Consider the following 19,885-nt stretch of genomic DNA (forward strand, 5'->3'; position numbering starts at 1 on the left):
GAAACAACCAGCAAATGAAAAGCCTGGACCAGTTAGGGTGAACAGTTCTCATGAACCAGGGCTGGTCTGATTCTCAGCAACATGTGGTCCTCTGAGCATTGCTGGGTGCAGACCTGGAGAGTGCTAGCACTACCTGAATAGCCAGATTATCTCCATCACTGCAAAACCTGAGCAACACTGCACCTGCGGACTCTTGTATTGTTCTGATGGGCAAGTTGTTTAAGAATCGCGAATGGGTCCTCCTGGTACTTCCCTATCGCTTAAGAGCCCTGACTTCCCCCCAAATAAAACACAGTAAGTAATGTCTTTTTTTTTCTTGAGTTAAAGCTAGCATAAGCAACAACTCCTTACACCTGCTGGACTCAGAGAACTAGCTTGTAGTTACCTGTGGTCTTTCTCTGCTTTCAGATCTCTGGTCAATATCTAATATACTTGAATTATTTAAATAAAACACATGATGTCATGGATAAAGGACTTAATGCATAGACTGCTTGGTTATTGGTTCTCTTTGCTTTTCTTTCTGCTTGTCAACATTGGATCGAGCCTTGACTGGGACTTCTCCTGCTTTATTCAGGCTCTTTCAAAAAAGCAGCCTAGGTGGGGAAGAAAGATAAAAAATATTTAAGAAGGTGAGTTTTCCATTTTGGAAAGCTGATTTGTAGGGTCACCTAGGAGATAAGTCCTTCTCTTCTTATACTTACTCAATCATTTTTTCACATATACAGAAAGCTGTAATGCATACCTAGGAGTGAAGCAGGGAGATAGAAGCAGATAGAGACTAAAACAGCTTTATCTGTGTTAGCTTAAATGGATAGACCACATCTGGCCACAAGATGTGGCTGCCCAATCCTTGAAATAGCCCAATGTAGTTGTTTTCCTCACCCCTTCCATCCTCTCTTTTCTTTTTCTTACTTTCTCCACCATTTTATGAGGCCAACTCCATGTTGCATGGAACTATCATGCAATAATAAATCGAGTAATTATTCTCATTTCCCAGTCTAGGGTCAGACAGATAGCACAGGGAATAGAGCACCTGGTCTTCATACTGTCAATCTTGGTTCAATCCCCAAAATAACCAATAGATAGCCCTGTAGGCTAGCCATAAGCCCAAGCACCACCATATGTAGCCAATAAACCCACCAAAATAAATCCCAGTCTTACTAGAATATGAAAGCATATTATACCATGACAAAAAAAAATAATGGAAAATCACCATGCTCATAATTGGGGTTGATAGATAACACTATAGTCCATTGTCCAGCCCAGAGGAGCAGGTAGAAGGGCTCTTTGAGAAGCAAAAGATAGGATCAAAATATGAGCTGGTCAAAAGTTCAGACACTCACAGTAAACAGAGTGGGAGGTGCTGCATTAATGTTTTGTCTCTGTTAAGTCAATACTACTTCCCATATAGATACATGAATCAGAGCAATGCATTCTGATGACATCACTGAATTCATAGATTATCTACTTACACACTTTGGCTCCAGAATTTATTTTTTTAATTTTCTAATCAGGGTGTCCAACTATGTCATTTTCATAATATGTCTTAAGAGAGTCAGAGAATTACTCCACCCCACTAAAACTATCAGCTGGAATCAGCCAGTCAAATAGGTACAGAGCCTTCAAGATCATTCAAGAATGAAGAATAGAGCAATTGTATTCCAACCGGCTGGCCAACTATTTTCTGCTGCAAAATTTTGATGGATGATGCATCTTTAGCCTGGGCAGATATTTAATTTGTGTTGCAAGAGAACACTTTCAATTGTCAACGACAAAAGGCGATATTTCCAATACTCTTTGAGAATGATCTTCAAAGGTTTCAGCTCTTTTTAAAAAAAGCTTTTCAGCTTTATTTTGACGTGGCAGAAAAAGTTTTGCATGCATCCTCGCATCCACTGTTTTGACAGCTGCATTTAATGAGTGCAAAATGATCAGAAAAACATCCATTGCTGTGAGTTGCCAGTTGGTGACAGGGGAGAGGTGATGCTGTAATAGGAGCAGTGAAGTCACGCACACATCTGCCAAGGCAGAATTTCTGCCTTCTGGTCTGTGCTAGACACTTCAATGCGTGGCTTCAAAGCCCAATAAGACCTACGAACCTTTCTTGGCCAGAGCAATAGTACAATAGGTAAGGCACTTGCCTTCAACACAATAAACCCAGGTTTGATCCCCAACACCCACCATATGGCGACCCAAGCCCCTCAGGAATGATCCCTGAGCACAGAACCAGAAATAAGTCCTGAGCACTGCAGAATGTGCCCCAAAATTAAAAAAAAAAAAGAATAGAGATACCTACAAGCCTTTCTTCCAGAACCATTTTTAAATCTTCAAAGAACAGAGTGAAGAATCAACTGGACCACAAAGCTTAATGCTAAAGATTCAATTCAAGTAGATGCTTTTTAAGTCTTTCACACATTGATTGAATAAATAACCTAATGCATCAGAATTAACAGACTCATTAGGAATGGGGGAAGTCTAGTATTCAGTAATGTGTGTATATCTCCAGATCACAAAATTAAGATCTTCCTTTAACTATAGTCCTGGCAAAGTAAACATTCAGCAAATATGTATTTCCCTTCCTTCTACACATACTCTGACCTCTAGGGAAAAATTTACTTACTCGGCATTCTGTTGATGTTGTACTTGTTCTTTGGACTTTCATTTTTCTTTTTCTTTTTTTTTTCTGGGGGGGGGGGTGGCAGTCACACTCGGCAGCGCTCAGGGATTACTCCTGGCTCTAAGCTTACAAATCATTCCTGGCAGGCTCAGGAGACCATATGGGATGCCGGGATTGGAACCACTGTCCTGCATTCAAGGCAAACACCTTACCTCCATTATATCTCTCCGGCCCTCTTTTTTCTCTTTCTTTCTTTCTTTCTTTTTCTCTTTCTTTCTTTCTTTCTTTCTTTCTTTCTTTCTTTCTTTTGTTGTTGTTGTTTTGAGTTTTTGGGCCACAGCCTGTGGCACTCAGAGGTTACTCCTGGCTCTGCCTCAGAAGTAGCTCCTGGCAGGCTCAGGGGACCTTATGGGATGACTGGGATCAAACCAGGTCCTTCCTGAGTTGACCACATGCAAGGCAAATGCCCTACCACTGTGCTATCACTCCAGTCCCTATCTTTGGACTTTCTTTGACCAGTGAAAATGGGCTATGGGATCATATGCTCATTTTGGAGCCTAGAACTTAAGGCATTGCATGTCCCACTTTGGAAAGTGTCCAGAGTTGGAGGGTTCTGGAACATCATTTGGTGCTTTGAAGAATGAGACACAGGTGAAAAAAGAACTCAGCTCAACTCAACTTATAGCATGAATCAGATTTTTAAACACACACACACACACACACACACACCTGCAGAGTTTGCCTAGAAAAGTATTAGCTAAAGGAAATTTAACTAGCTCAGCAGAACATCAGCTGACCAAGAACATGAACATAAACGACGGTTCATTTAAGCCACTGAATTTCAGAGTTATTTGTCATGTCATATCACAGTGTTGTTTCATAAGCTTTTGAGTGAGAATCCAACAATGTATGCTTGATTATGTAAAAGCAAAAATATACCAGCTGTGCTCTCTGTCGACATGGTAAAGGAAAACAGACAGAGCAAATACTTAAGTTGATCAATCTTAGGCAAGATGAGTAACAGCTTTACATTTAACTTTATTTTTCACCTTTTGGTTTCATGTTGAGACCAGGAAATTACACATAATACTAATGGAGGTGCCAATTTGGTAAGATTTCATAGCAGCAACTTGGCCTCAACACTCATATTTAGTTGCTACCTCCTTACCTCTTACAGGGCAAAACCAAAAGGACCTGTCTGCATCTGTCTCTTCCGCTGAAGTCTCTTTCATTTCCATATGGCTCCATGTCCAATTTTTTTTCTCTTTTCTCCATCATGGAAAAGCAGCAAAAATAAATTGTCACACTGAACCATTATGACAATTTACTCTGGAGGGCAGAATCCTGTGGGTTGTCTAAAAGCTTACTGTAAATTTTATTTGCTTAATTTATGCCTCAACTGATGAATAATTAGGGTGGCAATTAATTTTAAAATGCAAATGTGCAATGGTCTCCCTGTTTTGTTTTGTTTTAAATATCCTTTGTCCTCAGTTCTACTGTGTTAGAGTCTTAATGGATTTAGTTTCGTGAAGAAATGAAATCATTTTTTCTAATGATTTATTTACTTGATTGAAACAGGCTTTTTATCAAATATTGACTATAAATGTTTGTTCAAGATCAGATGCTACAGACTTTAATAGAAATTCTTTTTAAACCGTAGTACTGAGCCACCGTTTCTTTACTTGTCTTGGGGATGTTCTAGCTGAATGATGAATCAAGGACAGGCAGATGTTTCTAGTGATGTGCCTGTCAGTAGGAGCTGGTTGTTGTTTTCTGGTCAGAGGGAAAACTCCTTATTATGTCTGAAAATGTCACAAACATACAGTTTGAGGAAACTTTGCAGCTGTAACGACAAGTAAAATGTCTTTTATTTCTTTTACAGTCTTCAGTGGTCGGAAGAGTTGAAACATAGTTAAGTCTCCAGACTACTCCATTCATTTGCTCACTCATCAGTACCTGCTGACATATAATCCAGTGAAAGTTCCACTTCAAACTAGATACCTCCTCTCCCTGTGCACTGCAAAGTCTCAGATTGTGCCTACGTACTCTCCATCCAAGCAGAAGTTGCCACTGGAGACACTCAGAAAATATCTGTGGTTGGACAAAGAAAAAAGGAATATTTTAGAGACATAAAAAACAAACAAAAATGGACACTAAATATAGATTGAATAGATGATCTCAGCATAAAATGTGGTTGAATATAGATTGAGGAAAGGTGATAGACAACACTCAGCAGTGTTCAGGGGCCACTCCTGACTAGTCCTACCCATTTGTCAGACTGTATGTGATTTCAAGTGATCAAACCAGGCTTAGCGGCATGCAAGACAAATTATTTATCCCTATTCTATCTTTCCAGCTCCAGAAACTAAAATGATGAGAAAAAGTTCAGTAGAGAGAGAGATAGAGGTAGAGCTTCCATGAGAGATGTAGTAGGTTGCTCCAGGAACAAAGTCTGGAACACAGGGTAGATATAAAGAAACCAGAAAGTTGCAATGTGAGCAGATTTGTGAATGCCAAGCCTCTTTCTTTTTCTTAATAATTTTTAATTAAATCATCATGAGACAGAGTTAAAAAGTTGTTCGTGATTGAATTTTAGTCTTACAATATCCCACACCAGATCCTTTACCAGTGCCTATTTCCCACTACCAATGTCCTGGTCTCCCTCCCTTCCTTCACTCTGCCTGCCTCTATGACAAAATTTTTCTCTCTTCTCTCTCTTTATATAATATATATTATATATAATATATATTTCTCTCCCTTTCTCCCCTTTCCCCTTCCTTTTACACACTGGTTTAAATACTGTTACTGAAGAGCTATAATGCCAACGACCTTTGACTGGAGCTGGTATCTCCATCTGAGACAGTGAGAGCTGAGACCACACAGGTGAAAAAGCCCAAAGCAGAAATCACTTCATATTCATACAAAGAACTGTCTTTCTCTGTGATTACTTATTAGTAATTACTAGCTAATTACTCATTACTAGTAATTACTTATTTGTTAATTACTGATTGATTGAAATATTTCAATGCCAAGTTCCTAATTATTGTGAGCCTGGAATCAAATCTGCTATCCACCATGGACTAAAGTTTCAGGTGCTCTTTTAGAACAAATCTGTAATGCTTTCTCACTGATACATGTAACTCATCTTGAAGGCACACTTAAGACTCTGAAAGTGTACTTGATCATTATGCATAAAAGTCAGACAAAGATATGACCATAATGACAATAATAGTAAGAAATGATCATTTTGAGCAAAAACAGGGTGCTGAAAGGAGAGACAGTGACACGTATGGCACCCTTTCAGTAACAGCATTTAAATACTACAGTGTCTAAACGGGAAAAGGGAAGGAGAGACTGTGTCTGCCATAGGAAGCTAGCTGGGGTGGGGAAACAGAAGGAAAACTGGAGACTTTTGGTGCGTTCCCAAGATGTGTACATTGGATGGGTATTGAAGCACTGTATGACTAAAATTCAACCCTCCACTTTGTAATTGTGTATCTCATACTGAGTCAATTAAAAACAAAAATGAAAACCCTGTACTGTGTCCCAATGCACAGAAAGTCAGAAGAAAAAAGAAAAAGAAAAAGAAAACTAGCATTTGGGTTTATTTTTCTGAAAATTCCCACAATCCCCATTTTCTTAGAGAAGGCACTCAAAGTAAATAAAAAGTCAATATTTATTTGTTTGGAGATAGACTACAGGGGATAAAGTGCTTGCCTTATACATTGCTGACCTGGGTTCCTTCTCTGGCACCACAAATGTTCCCATGACCACTGCTTTGAATGATTCTAGAGCACAGAGCCAAGAGTAAGCTCTGAACACAGTATGATGTGCCTGTTCCCAGAAAAAAGAAAAAAACTAAATAAAAATCAATATTTTAAAGACATTCATAGAAGATTTATTTTAATATGCTATCAAAAGTATTTATCTCTAATTTCAATACTGTAAGAAAAAAGTTTCCTTACCAAGAACAAATGCAATGATATACCTCTATACTATCTGTGATTGTGAATGGCTTTCTTTTGTTTCATCTGCTTTCCAGTTTCATGAAGAAAAAAATAATTGACTGGAGCACGTTTGCACATCCGATCACTTGCCTTCTGTCTGCCACAGGTTGGGGTCGTCGGTAAGTGGTAGAAGGCCACTTCTAATCTAATTGTGAATTCCTCTCATGTACTCAGACTTCAGCCCAGGGATGGCGAGGATTTTTTGAACTTCAAAAAATAAGAGGAGGAATCATAATAAATATTTCATTGTCTAGTCAACCCAATTTACAAAGCCTGATTATCTCGTACAGTCTCCTGAGATTGCTCCAGGAAGCTGCCCCAGATGTTCCCCTTCCAGCCAAACTTACCACAGTGTCAGAAAGGTGGTCTTGTGTTTGCTTTTTGGAAAGTCAGCTGTCAGAGAAGAGAGGGAAAGGAAGGCAATGGAGAGAAAGAGGAAGAGAGAGAGCCCCAAGTGCGGGAGAAGCCTGAACATCACTTACGACCCCTGTCAGGCCACTTAGCCAGTTCCTGAATTGGGTTAATTGACCAATGATTGACCAAACTCAGGTTTACACTTGGTTCCAAGCTGTGATGGTCAGGATACATGTGGATCCAGTTCCTGAAGCAGCAGGGAGCTAATTACCCTCACATCCCTATGTCAATAGAAAGTCTGAGAGGATGATGTTGATTGAACAAATATTGGGCAAGAGCATGACAAGAACCTCTGAGGCCCTTTGTGTGAGTTCAGGCACTCATGTTTCTTTCTCTGAGACAGTTTTGTGTTTTGTAACAGTGGAACTCATAGCTGCTTACTCCTAGCCTTTAAAAATAAATTTAAAAATAGAGGGCTGGAGGGGGCTGAAGTGGTGGCGCAAGCAGTGGGGTGTTTGCCTTGCACGCACTAACCTAGGATGGACCGCAGTTTAATCCTCTGACATCCCATATGGTTCCCCAAGCCAGTAGTGATTTATGAGCACATAACCAGGAGTAACCCCTGAGCATCACCAGGTGTCCCCTTCCCAAAAAAAAAAAAAATAGAGGGCTGAGAGACAGTGCAGCATGGTTGGGTACTTGCCTTTCACACAGCTGAGTCGGGCTCAATTAGTAGCAACCCATATGGTCCCCCAAAACTTGCTAGGCATGCTCTCTAAGCATAGAACCAAGAGTAATCCCTGATCACAGTCAAGTGTGGCTCCAAAACCAAAAATAAATAAAGTACAGTAGTATCAAGATTACATACATTAAAAAAGTCAACATATTTATTATGATTTATGTTTTTGAAATTCTGTTCATATTTTATCTTCCTTTATGATATAGTTCTTAACTCTTTCCTCCCTGAAAAGTTTATTACATCTATAAGTAAATCACTAATATAATAATCTTAAGTATTAAGACATAATTTGATTTTAAAAATAAAACTATTCAACCAATGTCTGCTACCTTTAGTTATTGTTGTCTTATTTTTTGTTTGTTTCTAATTTTTTTTGTTAAATGCTTAAGCTCTGTTCTAAGAAGCAAAGATTCAATAATCACTGGGAAGTTTTCACAACTGAGCTGTTTCAAAGAAAAGAAAAAATATTTTAGAATCAATTTCTTAGAGGAATATGAGTCAGGTACCCTAGGAATTTAATAAGAGATTATAAATAGGTAGAAGTTAAGAGGGACTTAGGAGAGGTATTGCCAAGAGAAAAAATTTGATTGACCATTAAAAAAAATAACAGAATATGGGCCAGAGCAATAGCACAGCGGGTAAGGCATTTGCCTTGCACATGGAAGGGACAGACCACAGTTTGAATCCAGCATCCCATATGGTCTCCCGAGCCTGCCAGGAGTGGCTTCTGAGTGCAGAGCCAGGAGGAACCCCTGAGTGCATTTGGGTGTGACCCAAAAAACAATAAAGAAATAAAATCACTCTTCAACAGAGCTCAGAGTATAAGTATTTGAAAGATAATATATATTTTTAAGAATATATATCAGTGGGGGTCAGAATGATTGCACCAGTGAGTGGGCATTTGCCTTGCAGTAGGCCAACCTGAGTTCAATCTCCAGCATCTTTGGATTTCCCCCAAGCCTGCTAAGAGTAATTTCTGAGCACAGACCCAGGAGTAACACCTGAGTGCTTCATCGTATGGCCCAAAACAAACTAAAAGAACAAAAAAATATATGTACATATATATACTAACATATACATATAGTAATATATACATACTTATATACATACTATATATGTGTATACATATTTATATATATATATCAGAGCTAGAGAGCTAGTAGAGCAGGGAAGGTTTATTCCTTGCATTTACAGATTACCAGAGTTTGATCCTCAGTACCACATATAGTGTCCCATAATAAAAATTCTTCCCTAAATGTCTTTAGTTGTTAAAATTATGAGCTCCCATATGATCCAGCTATATCACTCCTAGGGATACACCCTAGGAGCACAAAAACTACAATACAAAAATTCTCTTTTCACTTCTATGTTAATTGCAGCTCTATTTACAATAGCCAAATCTGGAAACAACCCATTTGGTCAACAACAGATGAGTGGCTGTGGTACATCTACACTATGGAATAATATGCAGCTGTCAGGAAATATGAAAGTCATGAAATTTTCTTATACATGGATGGACATGGAAACTATTATGCTGAGTGAAATAAGTCAGAGGGAGGGAGAATAGACACAGTATAGTCTCACTCATCTTGTGGGATTTAATAATAATAAAGACATTATTGTATTAATACCTAGAGGTGATAAAAATGAGTATGAAAGGACTGGCCCATGATATGAAGCTTTTCCACAAAAAAGTGGTGAGTGCAGTTAGAGAAATAACTACACTAACAACTAGCATGACAATGGTAGTGAGTGAGAGAAATAGAATGCCTATCTTGAATATAAGCAGGGGTCGGGGGAGGAAGGGAGTTGAGGTATTGGTGGTGGGAATGTTGCTCTAGTGATGGGGGTTATTCTTTTTTATGACTTAAATCTAAACTACAAACATGCTTGTAATTATGGTCTTAAATAAACCTTATTATTAAAATATATATTCAATGTATAATTTATATTTAAATTAAATTTATATACTAAATATATTAAAATATTTTAAATAATATAATAATTAAAAATTATATCTGTTCATCTATGACACTTTTTTAGCAAGAAACCCTAAACTTCAAAAATTGATGTAACCTCAATTTTTTCATTGAAAGCTATGAAGGCAAACAAAAAAATCAGTTGTGTTAGGGCCAGAGAGATAGCACAGCAGTAGGTGTTTGCCTTGCAAGCAGCCAATCCAAGATAGACGGTGGTTTGAATCCCAGCATCCCATGTGATGTGGTCCCCCATTCCTGCCAAGAGTGTCACAGCCCAACCAGGTGTGACACAAAAACCAAAAAAAAGAAAAAAGGCAGTGGTGTTTCTAGATATTAATAATAATTAACAACTCTAAATTAAAATTTTTCAATTATTGCTTTGGTATTTTGTTTTAAATTAAAATTTAAAGAGTATAGTTAAAAGTAAACCTCAAAGAAGGTTAAGAAATGTACATTGAAAGTTATCCCCAAAATACTAAAAATAATACTTAAATAATCAAAAAGATGTAGCATACTCATAAATTTAACAGAAATTTTGTTAAAAATTTTAGTATTGTTTAAAGCCACCTATAGGTTAAGTTCTGATTTCCTAACAAGCTCCAATGATATTTTTAAATTACTGAATTTCTAAGAATTACAAATAGACAACATATTTTTAATCTGTATGGGATTATTGTGGTTTACAATACTGTTAATGTTAGCTTCTTGGTCTACATTACTTAAATAATACACCTACAACCAGGATACCTACATCCCTTTACCAAGGTCCCAAATGCACCCACTTCTTGTAACTAAGTTCTGTGGACCAAGTCCACCCCAGTTCTATTACCTTTGGCCATTTGATTCTTCCTTTCTACGTCTCTCTAGGACCCCCATATGAGACAGATCATTAAGTGTTTTATCGTTTTCTACTGATTGACTTTATTCAAGCATGGTGCTCTTTAACCATGTCATCGATTTCAACCAAGTCATAGCAGATTGCATGATTTTGGACAGTTGTCGTTTCTTATGACTGCATAGTATTCCTACTGTGTGTATGTATGTATGCTATATACATATATATACATATATATATATAACTATCTAATACATTCATCCATAGTTAGGTACTCAGATTGTTTCCATATCTTGACTAATATTCTAAGTACTAGCAATGAATATATTTCTCATTGTGCATATGTATTTGAGAATGAATGCTTTTTTTTGGTTCGGAGAAGTAAGTGCCAAAAATGTTATTGTGCTGAAGTTGTTTGGGATCTTTTATTACTACTTTTATTTAAAATCTTCATATTGTTTTCCACATAGGATGAACCAGATAATGTTCCCACCAACAATGAATTAGGGCTCTTTTCATTTCACAAGCCCACTAACACAGGCCTGTTTTTCAGGCTTTTTGCTATAAGCCATTCTCACTAATGTGAGATAATATTTTATTGTTTTTGATTTTCATCTTTCTAATCATAAGTCACAAAATGTGTACATTTTATTTGGTTTTTGGGCCACACCTGGTATAGCTCAGGGTTACTCCTGGCTATGTGATCAGAAATCGCTCCTGGCTTGGGGAACTACTGTATATGGGATGCCAGGAGTCGAACCAGGCCCCTTCCTAGGTGAGTCGCACGCGCAAGGCAAATGTTCTACTGCTGAGCTATTGCTCAGGCTCCAAAACAAGTACTTTTTCATATGTCTACTGTCCATCTGTATACATTCTTCAGGAAAGGTTCCATTCATATCACCCTATTTAGGATAGATATCTATACCCTTCAGAGTTCTTTCTCTATTTTTCCAATGTATTTAATAAAAATTTTTTAATCTCAGAGTCTTTAATCTACTTCCAATTTACTTTTTTATTTTAAAAAGTTACTTTATTTAGAATCAGAGGGAAAGGGATATTAATAGAATAATATCACTTATTTGTGGGAAATAATAAAAACAAGATATAGTATTGCAATAATATTCAAAGGCAATATAAGTAAGAGTCAGGGGTCCAGTCAAGAATAGAAAGCTTGCCACACAGAGCAGTTATTACAGTTGAGTAGAGAAGAGAAGAGAAGGGTATACTAAGACAATGATAGTTGAAATTGATCACTATAGACAAGAACTCAGTGCTGAAAAGAAATAAAGTGACATTCAAGGGATCCCTCCATTAGCAAGAGAGAGAGAGAGAGAGAGAGAGAGAGAGAGAGAGAGAGAATAAAATTGCCTGCCCTAAAAACAGGCATGGGTGGGGGTGGGAAGGAAAATGAGAGACACTGGTGGTGGGAAGGATTCACTGGTGAAGGATGGTGTACATGATATGACTGAAACCCAACAATGAATAATTTTGTAACCACGTGCTTAATTAAAGCAATTTTTTTTAAATTACTTTATTTAAACACTGGTTAACAAGGCTGTTCATAATACAGTTGTTATTTTTCCCACAGTTACAAAGTTGTTATTATTGTGTTTCAGTCAATAGCCTTCACCCCCATTTTCCCCCACCAATGTCCCTAGTTTCTTTCCCACCCTCACCCCTGCCTACCTCTGTGAAAAAAGGAAGTCTTTTTTTTTTAAATAATTTTTATTTTATTTTATTTTGGTTTTGGGGTCACACCCGGTGACGCTCAGGTTTACCTCCTGGCTATGTACTCAGAAAACACTCCTGGCTGGGGGGCCACATGGGACGCTGGGAGATCAAACCATGGTCCATCCTAAGTTAGTGCGTGTTATGCAAATGCCCTACTGTTTGTGCCACCAGCTCCAGCCCCAACTTCCAACTTACTTTCATGAGTGATATGATATATGGCTCCAATTTACCTTTTTTTGCATATTGCTATCCCTTTTTCCTAAAGCTAAAGAGACATTATTTGTTCCACTTTGTGTAATTAATTCCTTTATTGCAGGTTAAATATTATAGATTATTTTAGACTACTTAATATTATAAATTTTGTAGATTACTGTTTATAAATATGTGCCTTTAATTCAGGACACTGAATCCTGTTGCATTTGTCCGCTAATTGACATTTATTTTAGTACCATGCAGTTTGATTATTATAACTATTGTATGTACAATTTAAAGTTGGGAAATAAAATACCTTCCAAATTCTTTTCTTTGTATTATTTGATTATTTCAGGAGTCTTATGGTACCGTTTTGATTATGGTAACCATTTTAATTATTTGAGAAGTCTTATGATACCATACAAACCTAGTAGAATTTGTTCCAAATCTTTGAAGAATATCATTAAATATTTAATGAATATTTCATTCAATCTGTATTATATGTTGAGCATAAAGGTAATTTAGGTCCAATTTGTGAACAGGGAATAACTGTTATATTTCTTTTATACATATTGTAACAGTAGCTTATAGTTTTCATTATTTTTTTCATTTTTCTTTCACTTTTTATGTTAAGTTGATTGCAGGTAGCTGATGGTTTCTTAAACAATTTGAAAGGAATTATCTTTTGAATTTCTTTCTCTTCTAGTTCATTATTTGTATACTTAGAAATAAACCTAAACATGGGAGAGTAAATTATACACACTAACAGTGACCCAAAATGCTAAAAATTAAATAAAAAATAAATGAAAAAGACATATCATGATTATAAATTTAAATTAAAAATCAATTCATTAATTTAATTAAATTAAAATCAATTGATTGATTAAAATTAGTTTTAGAAGATAGACATTAATATTGTCTAACACATATTTCTGGTATATGTGCACTACAATAATCAAATCATATATTTATTATACAAAACTAGGTGTAGATCAATGAAATTAAAGAGTTGAGAAATAAACTTTCATGATATTTGTTCGAATATATTTAAAAGGATGCAAATAATACTAGGCAAGTAAAGGAGCGTTTGTCAATAAGTGATTTTAAAAAACAAGTTATCTACATGCAAAATTATCTTATCCTACAAGATAGAAAACATGCTCAACACTTAAATGCAAAACCTAAACGAAGCTCCTAGAAAAAAATAGGATAAAATTAAATTTTAGGGGCTGGGAGAGATAGCATGGAGGTAAGGTGTTTACCTTTCATGCAGAAGGTCATCGGTTCAAATTCCAGCGTCCCATATGGTCCCCCGTGCCTGCCAGGAGCGATTTCTGAGCACGGAGCCAGGAAAAACCCCTGAGCACTGCCAGTGTGACCCAAAAACCACAAAAAAAAATTTAAATTTTAGTAACCTCAATTTAAGCAAAGATTTGTTGAATGACACTAAAACAAAAATAAATATAAATAAAAACAATATTGACTTTGAAAAATATTTAGACTTCAAATGATGTTTCAAAATAATATACCAATTAAAACATTAATATCTAACCTAGAGAAATTTTAATTTCAACAAAATAACAAAAAAGAAATACTCTAAATTTTATTTAAAAAAAATGGATGAGTAACCACGCAAATTGAACTAGCTAGGCCTGCCTCCCAGTTAGAGGGAGAAATAAGGGAGGCACCTAGACCAATCAGGGTGCAAGACTACTATGTAGTAGGATAGGTACATACGGGGACCACATATTCTAGCAGCCCTGGGGGTGAGGGAAGAGGATACGGGAGATAGGACAAAAACGGAGGTGTAGGGAGGACAATTTGGTGATGGGAATCCCCCCTGATGTTATGTAAAATATTTAACTAAAATATTATTGTCAACAATATGTAAGCCACTATGATCAAAATAAAAATTATATTTAAAAAAATGGATGAGTAGACACACAGCTACCAGCCATTGCAAAGATACAGAAGAAAGAGGGAGCCTATAAGTTCACCCACCATTCTACTGATCCAGCTCTATAATCACACACGTGTGTGTATTAGCACATCATCCTTCCAAGCCTGTGGACAAAGAAGCAGAGAATATCAGCTCTGGAGCAGAGGGAGGAAGATCACTAATGCACAAGCAGACAAATTGAAGAAGTCAAGGAATTCACCTAAACTAATAGATGATGTCAAAAGCCTAAAAAGTGCTCCATACACAACAGCTCTCAACGCTCCCCAGCGAAGAATTTAAAATGACTATGACTAGGCTATTAACTAAATTTGGGGGGGGGTGTAAAAAAGAGCTTCAGCAATGAAAGCGCAAGTATAAGAAAACTTCATTTGGGAGTAGTTGAAATAAAGGGCATAGTAGGAGTGCTTCATAGACATATACATACTCACAAACATACATACACAAAGATAAAGAGAGTATAATGGGTAGGGTGCTTGCTTTGCAAGTGATCAAACAATGTTTCATACCTGGCACCTCATATGTATCAGGAGTGAGCCCTGAACACTGCTAGGTGCAGCCCAAAACTCTAATATACACACACATACACACACGGATACAGACACACATACAAAACAGAAGAAAGAAGCAAAAGAAGCAGAAGTATTAGACTGAATAGGTGTGTTCATGGACAAGATCTAAGGACTCCTCCAAAAAGAGAAGGAAAAAAATATTAATTAATTAAGGAAACACTAGAAATCTATGGGACAATAATTAGAACAACAACAAAAAAAATTCTATTTACAGGGGCCTCAGAAGCAAAGGAGAAGAAAACAAGAAAAAAAATAACTTTGATAGAAGTTATAACTGTGAGCTTCCCAGTTCTGAACAATAAATTATACTACAGCATTCAGAAAATCTAGAGTTCTGAACAGTATAAGAGAAAAAAAACCCAACACATCACAGTTAAAATGCCAGGAGCCCAAGATAGATCTATAATCCTAAAACAGCAAGGGCAAAGCAAAAATATAACCTATGAAAGAGACATTTTAAAATTCACAGCATATTTCTCAAATGAAACCCTAAGAATTCTGAGGAAATGACACAATATGACAAACACATTAAATGAAATAGGTATCCAAACAAGCATTGCTATATCCAGTTTAAATTAGCATGTAAGTTTGAAGATAAGATACAAAACTTCACTGACAAACAGCAGCTAAAGAAGTTCACTGGCTTTTCTAATTCATCACTGCTAATTCATCACATTTGGTATACCAAAAGTATACCAGGATATCAATAAAAAGCCAAAGAAATAATAATTATACTGACTTCCATAATCCACACAAAAATGTCAATGTGTAATTTGTTCAATCATTTTGTTTTGTTTTGGTATTTGGGGTCACACTAGCAAAGCTCAGAATTTACTACTAACTCTGCATTCAGGTATCACTGCTCCGCAGAATTAAGGGTGAGGTTTGGAGTAGGAGAACCAAATAGGATGTTGGAGATGGAGCCCAGGTCAGCTGGATGCGAGGCAAGAGTCTGAACCAATCTACTATTTCTCTGGCCCCCCTATTCAATCACTTATTTTAATATCAATGGACTAAACTGACCAATTAAAAAGCATAGAATGACTGGATTAATCAGAAATTGAAACCAGGGGCCGGAGAGATAGCATGGAGGTAAGGGGTTTGCCTTTCATGCAGAAGGTCATCGGTTCGAATCTCGGCATCACATATGGTCCCCTGTGCCTGCCAGGGGCGATTTCTGAGCATAGAGCCAGGAGTCACCCCTGAGCGCTGCTGGGTGTGACCCAAAACCCCCAAAAAAAATAAAGAGAAAAAAGAAAAAAGAAATTGAAACCAGTGTTCTGTTTATAAGAAACAAAGAAACAGAATTAACTAATCAAAATTAATACAGACTTAAAGTGAAAGGTTGGGAAACCAACTTACAGACAGGCTTTAAAATGCGATATTCCTGTTCACATATTTTCTCCTTTTAAGTTATTTATTATTTTATTTTATATATTTAAAATTAATTTACTAGTCTTATTTATAGGTTTTCTAATTTAAAATTATTAGGTCTTTTATCAAAATATTTAAATAATTTTATCACCTACAATAAAATAATTTTGTCTTCTAAAAATAAAATACTGCTACAACCAAAATTAATAAAGAAGCAACTTCAGCAAAGAATACAGATAAACACAATTAACTACAAATGTCAGAATGCATTAATTAGAGCTGCCTAAACTGAGTACCAAGCTCGAAGATACAGTAACAGTGCAGACTTCAAGGTGTGACAGTTCTCCTGCATGTAGTCAAGAAAAGGATAAAGAGAAAGAAATAAATGAGAGGGAAATGAAAGAGGGAAGTAAAGGAATGAGGAAGAAAAAAGAGAAAAAGGCTAAGAGAGGAGGGAAAAAGAAGAGAATAGATGAAAAGGTGAGAAGGGAGGAGAAGTGAGGAGAGTTAAGTTCTTCTGTCCCCGGTATTTGAGTTTATGTGAGACTAATGTGAATGGGGTTGTTTTCTTAATATCCATTTCTTCCCTATCATTATTGGTGTATAAAAAGGCCATTGATTTCTGTGTGTTAATTTTATAGGCTGCTACGTTGTTATATGCATCTATTTTTTCTAAAAGTTTTTTGATAGAATCTTTAGGGTTTTCTAAGTATAGTATCATGTCATCTGCGAACAGTGAGAGCTTGACTTCTTCCTTTCCTATCTGGATTCCCTGGATATCTTTTTTTTTTGCCTAATCGCTATAGCAAGTACTTCCAGTACTATGTTAAATAGGAGTGGTGAGAGGGGGCAACCTTGTCTTGTACCGGAGTTTAGAGGGAAAGCTTTCAGTTTCTGTACATTGAGGATAATATTTGTCTTTGGCTTGTGATAGATGGCCTTGACTACATTGAGAAAGGTTCCTTTTATTCCCATCTTGCTGAGAGTTTTTATCAAGAATGAGTGTTGAACCTTATCAAATACTTTCACTGCATCTATTGATATGATTATGTGATTTTTATTTTTCTTCTTGTTTATATTGTATATTATGTTGATGGAAAGTAGAAAGCCTGTCTAGAGTACAGGCTGGTGTGGGGTGGGGAAGAAGGACACTTGGATATTTGGTCATGAGAATGTTGCACTGGTGAAGGATTTTATATATATATACATTTAAAAAATCAAAAAAAGGGCCCGGAGAGATAGCACAGCGGCGTTTGCCTTTCAAGCCATCCGATCCAGGACAAAGGTGGTTGGTTCGAATCCCAGTGTCCCATATGGTCCCCGTGCCTGCCAGGAGCTATTTCTGAGCAGACAGCCAGGAGTAATCCCTGAGCAACCACCGGGTGTGACCCAAAAAAAAAAAAAATCAAAAAAAGAAAAGAAGGGGCCGGGCGGTGGCGCTGGAGGTAGGTGCCTGCCTTGCCTGCGCCTAGCCTAGGACGGACCGCGGTTCGATCCCCCGCGTCCCATATGGTCCCCCAAGCCAGGAGCGACTTCTGAGCGCATAGCCAGGATTAACCCCTGAGCGTCACCGGGTGTGGCCCAAAAACCAAAAAAAAAAAAAAAAAAAAAGAAAAGAAAAGATAAGGCCTCCGAATTCTTAACCACAGGCTGTGTTCTTTACACTGACTGTATAGAAAGAGGAGGGTAGAAAGTAAATGCACCCCATAATACACCTCAAAAACCTCAGGCCCCTTTGCCTGGTCTGTATTGTGAATTGGAGGGACAAAAATAAAGTTCTTCTGTCCCATATTGGAGAGTGGGTTGAAATTCCAAGAGAAATTTAGAGCATGATGTTCTCTGAGGTTCAAGGGGGAGGGGCATATTCATAGAAAAAATTTGAGTCAAAATAAAACTTCACAGTTAAACTTCATTCCTATACAATCTACTATTTCTAGCAGTATCTACAGTATCATTAGAAATGATATCTGCCGAGCATTCGTATCATTTAAATATGGGTACAACTGTGTCTTCTAAATCAGGATGTGCTGTGGTCCAGTTGTAAGCAAAATATACTACCCCTTGGGCCTGACTTAGCTTTCAACAAAACAAGTTTTGTTCCAACCAAACATTATTCACTACTACAGAACTCAGAAAATCAGACTGATTTGAAATTTGCTTCCCTACAAAATTATTCCTTATGGAGCCAGAGCAGTAGCACAGCAGTAGGGCGTTGTGCCTTGCATGCAGCTGACAAGGACGAACCTTGGTTCAATCCCTGGTGACCCATATGGCCCCCCAAGCCAGGAGTGATTTCTGAGCACATAGCCAGGAGTGGCCTCTGAGCGTCACCAGGTATTGCCAAAAAAAAAAAAAAAAAAAAAAAAAAAAAAAATATAATATATATATATATATATATATATATATATATATATATTATATATATCTTGTGTTCTGAATCCCACACCAGTTTTCTTCAATAAAATCTGGTCTATTTGAGACTTTAGCCATTCTCTACTATGGATTCTTCCACTACCTAAATAACTAACAGTGGTTTAAATGGACATCAAAGAGAAACCAGCAAGGTTAAACAAATCACAGGATAGTGCAGGCTTGATACTGTTGAGTGGGAGGCAAATGTTAAAAGAGGGTGTTGCTGGCAGGAAATAGACACTGGTGAAGTGACTGGTATTGAAACATCGCCTGAAACTCAATCTTGAATAACTTAGTAATTTCATGGTGACTAAATTTTAAAATCTTAAAGAAGTTTCTATCTAACTTTCTTATTAAAAATGTTAATGGATATTAATGTTAATGGATGGGTATTCCCCTGATTTAATGTGAATATGTACCCAAAATACTACAGTGAAAGATATGTAAGCCATTATGGAAAAAAAAGAAAATTGTGTTTTTAATCAGAAACTTTCTCTGACTTACATGTATTATTATTATATTAATTATATTATATGTTATGTTATGTCACTATATTATGTTATATAGTTTACCTTATTATGTTAATCAATTTTGTCCTTTAAATGAATTCTTACTTAAAAAAAAAAAAAAAAAAAAAAACAAAAAAAAAAAAAACAACTTTAGTTTGCCCTGAAGAAAAGAAAAAAATAAATAAAAGATAAAATAAGGCCTCCCAATTCTTACCACAGGCTGTGTTCTTTACACTGGCTGTATAGAAAGAGGAGGTACAGTAAAGGCACCCCATATACACCTCAACACAGGCCCCTTGCCGGGTATGTATTGTGAATTGGGGGACAAAAAAAAAATGTTAATGGAAAGGAAAATATTTTAGTGAAAAATGTTCATGCTTAAGGTGTATGCCACAAGATGAATTTAGAAGCCAGGACTTCAGGTGAGAAGTGGAGAACACGTGCTCCAGTGCCTTTACACACACACACACACACACACACACACACACACACACACACACACACACACAGCCCTCCCCTAAGGCTCCTACTAACTTCCTTGACTTTTGATCCCATGACTACACAGGACCCAGTGAGACTTTCAAGAGGCCAAGTCTACTGCCAAAGA

The 19,885-nt window shown here is 36.8% G+C and overlaps 1 long non-coding RNA gene, 1 other non-coding gene and 1 pseudogene across 2 annotated transcripts; 2 read left to right on the top strand and 1 right to left on the bottom strand.

Moving 5' to 3' along the window:
- Positions 1-448: 448 nt before the first annotated feature.
- On the bottom strand, positions 449-6,461 carry LOC126024021 (uncharacterized). Its single transcript, XR_007500869.1, has 3 exons — positions 6,351-6,461; positions 4,619-4,708; positions 449-593 (listed from the first exon to the last, which is right to left on the bottom strand). It is a non-coding gene; the product is annotated as an uncharacterized LOC126024021 (long non-coding RNA).
- Positions 6,462-17,983: 11,522 nt separating this feature from the next.
- Positions 17,984-18,127, top strand: LOC126024876 (uncharacterized; annotated as a pseudogene).
- A 1,348-nt stretch (positions 18,128-19,475) lies between these two features.
- Positions 19,476-19,608, top strand: LOC126024801 (small nucleolar RNA SNORA51). Its single transcript, XR_007500903.1, has one exon. It is a non-coding gene; the product is annotated as a small nucleolar RNA SNORA51 (small nucleolar RNA).
- Positions 19,609-19,885: the final 277 nt, after the last annotated feature.

Source organism: Suncus etruscus, chromosome 12 (genome assembly GCF_024139225.1).
Source record: "Suncus etruscus isolate mSunEtr1 chromosome 12, mSunEtr1.pri.cur, whole genome shotgun sequence".
In the NCBI taxonomy this organism is placed as follows: domain Eukaryota; kingdom Metazoa; phylum Chordata; class Mammalia; order Eulipotyphla; family Soricidae; genus Suncus; species Suncus etruscus.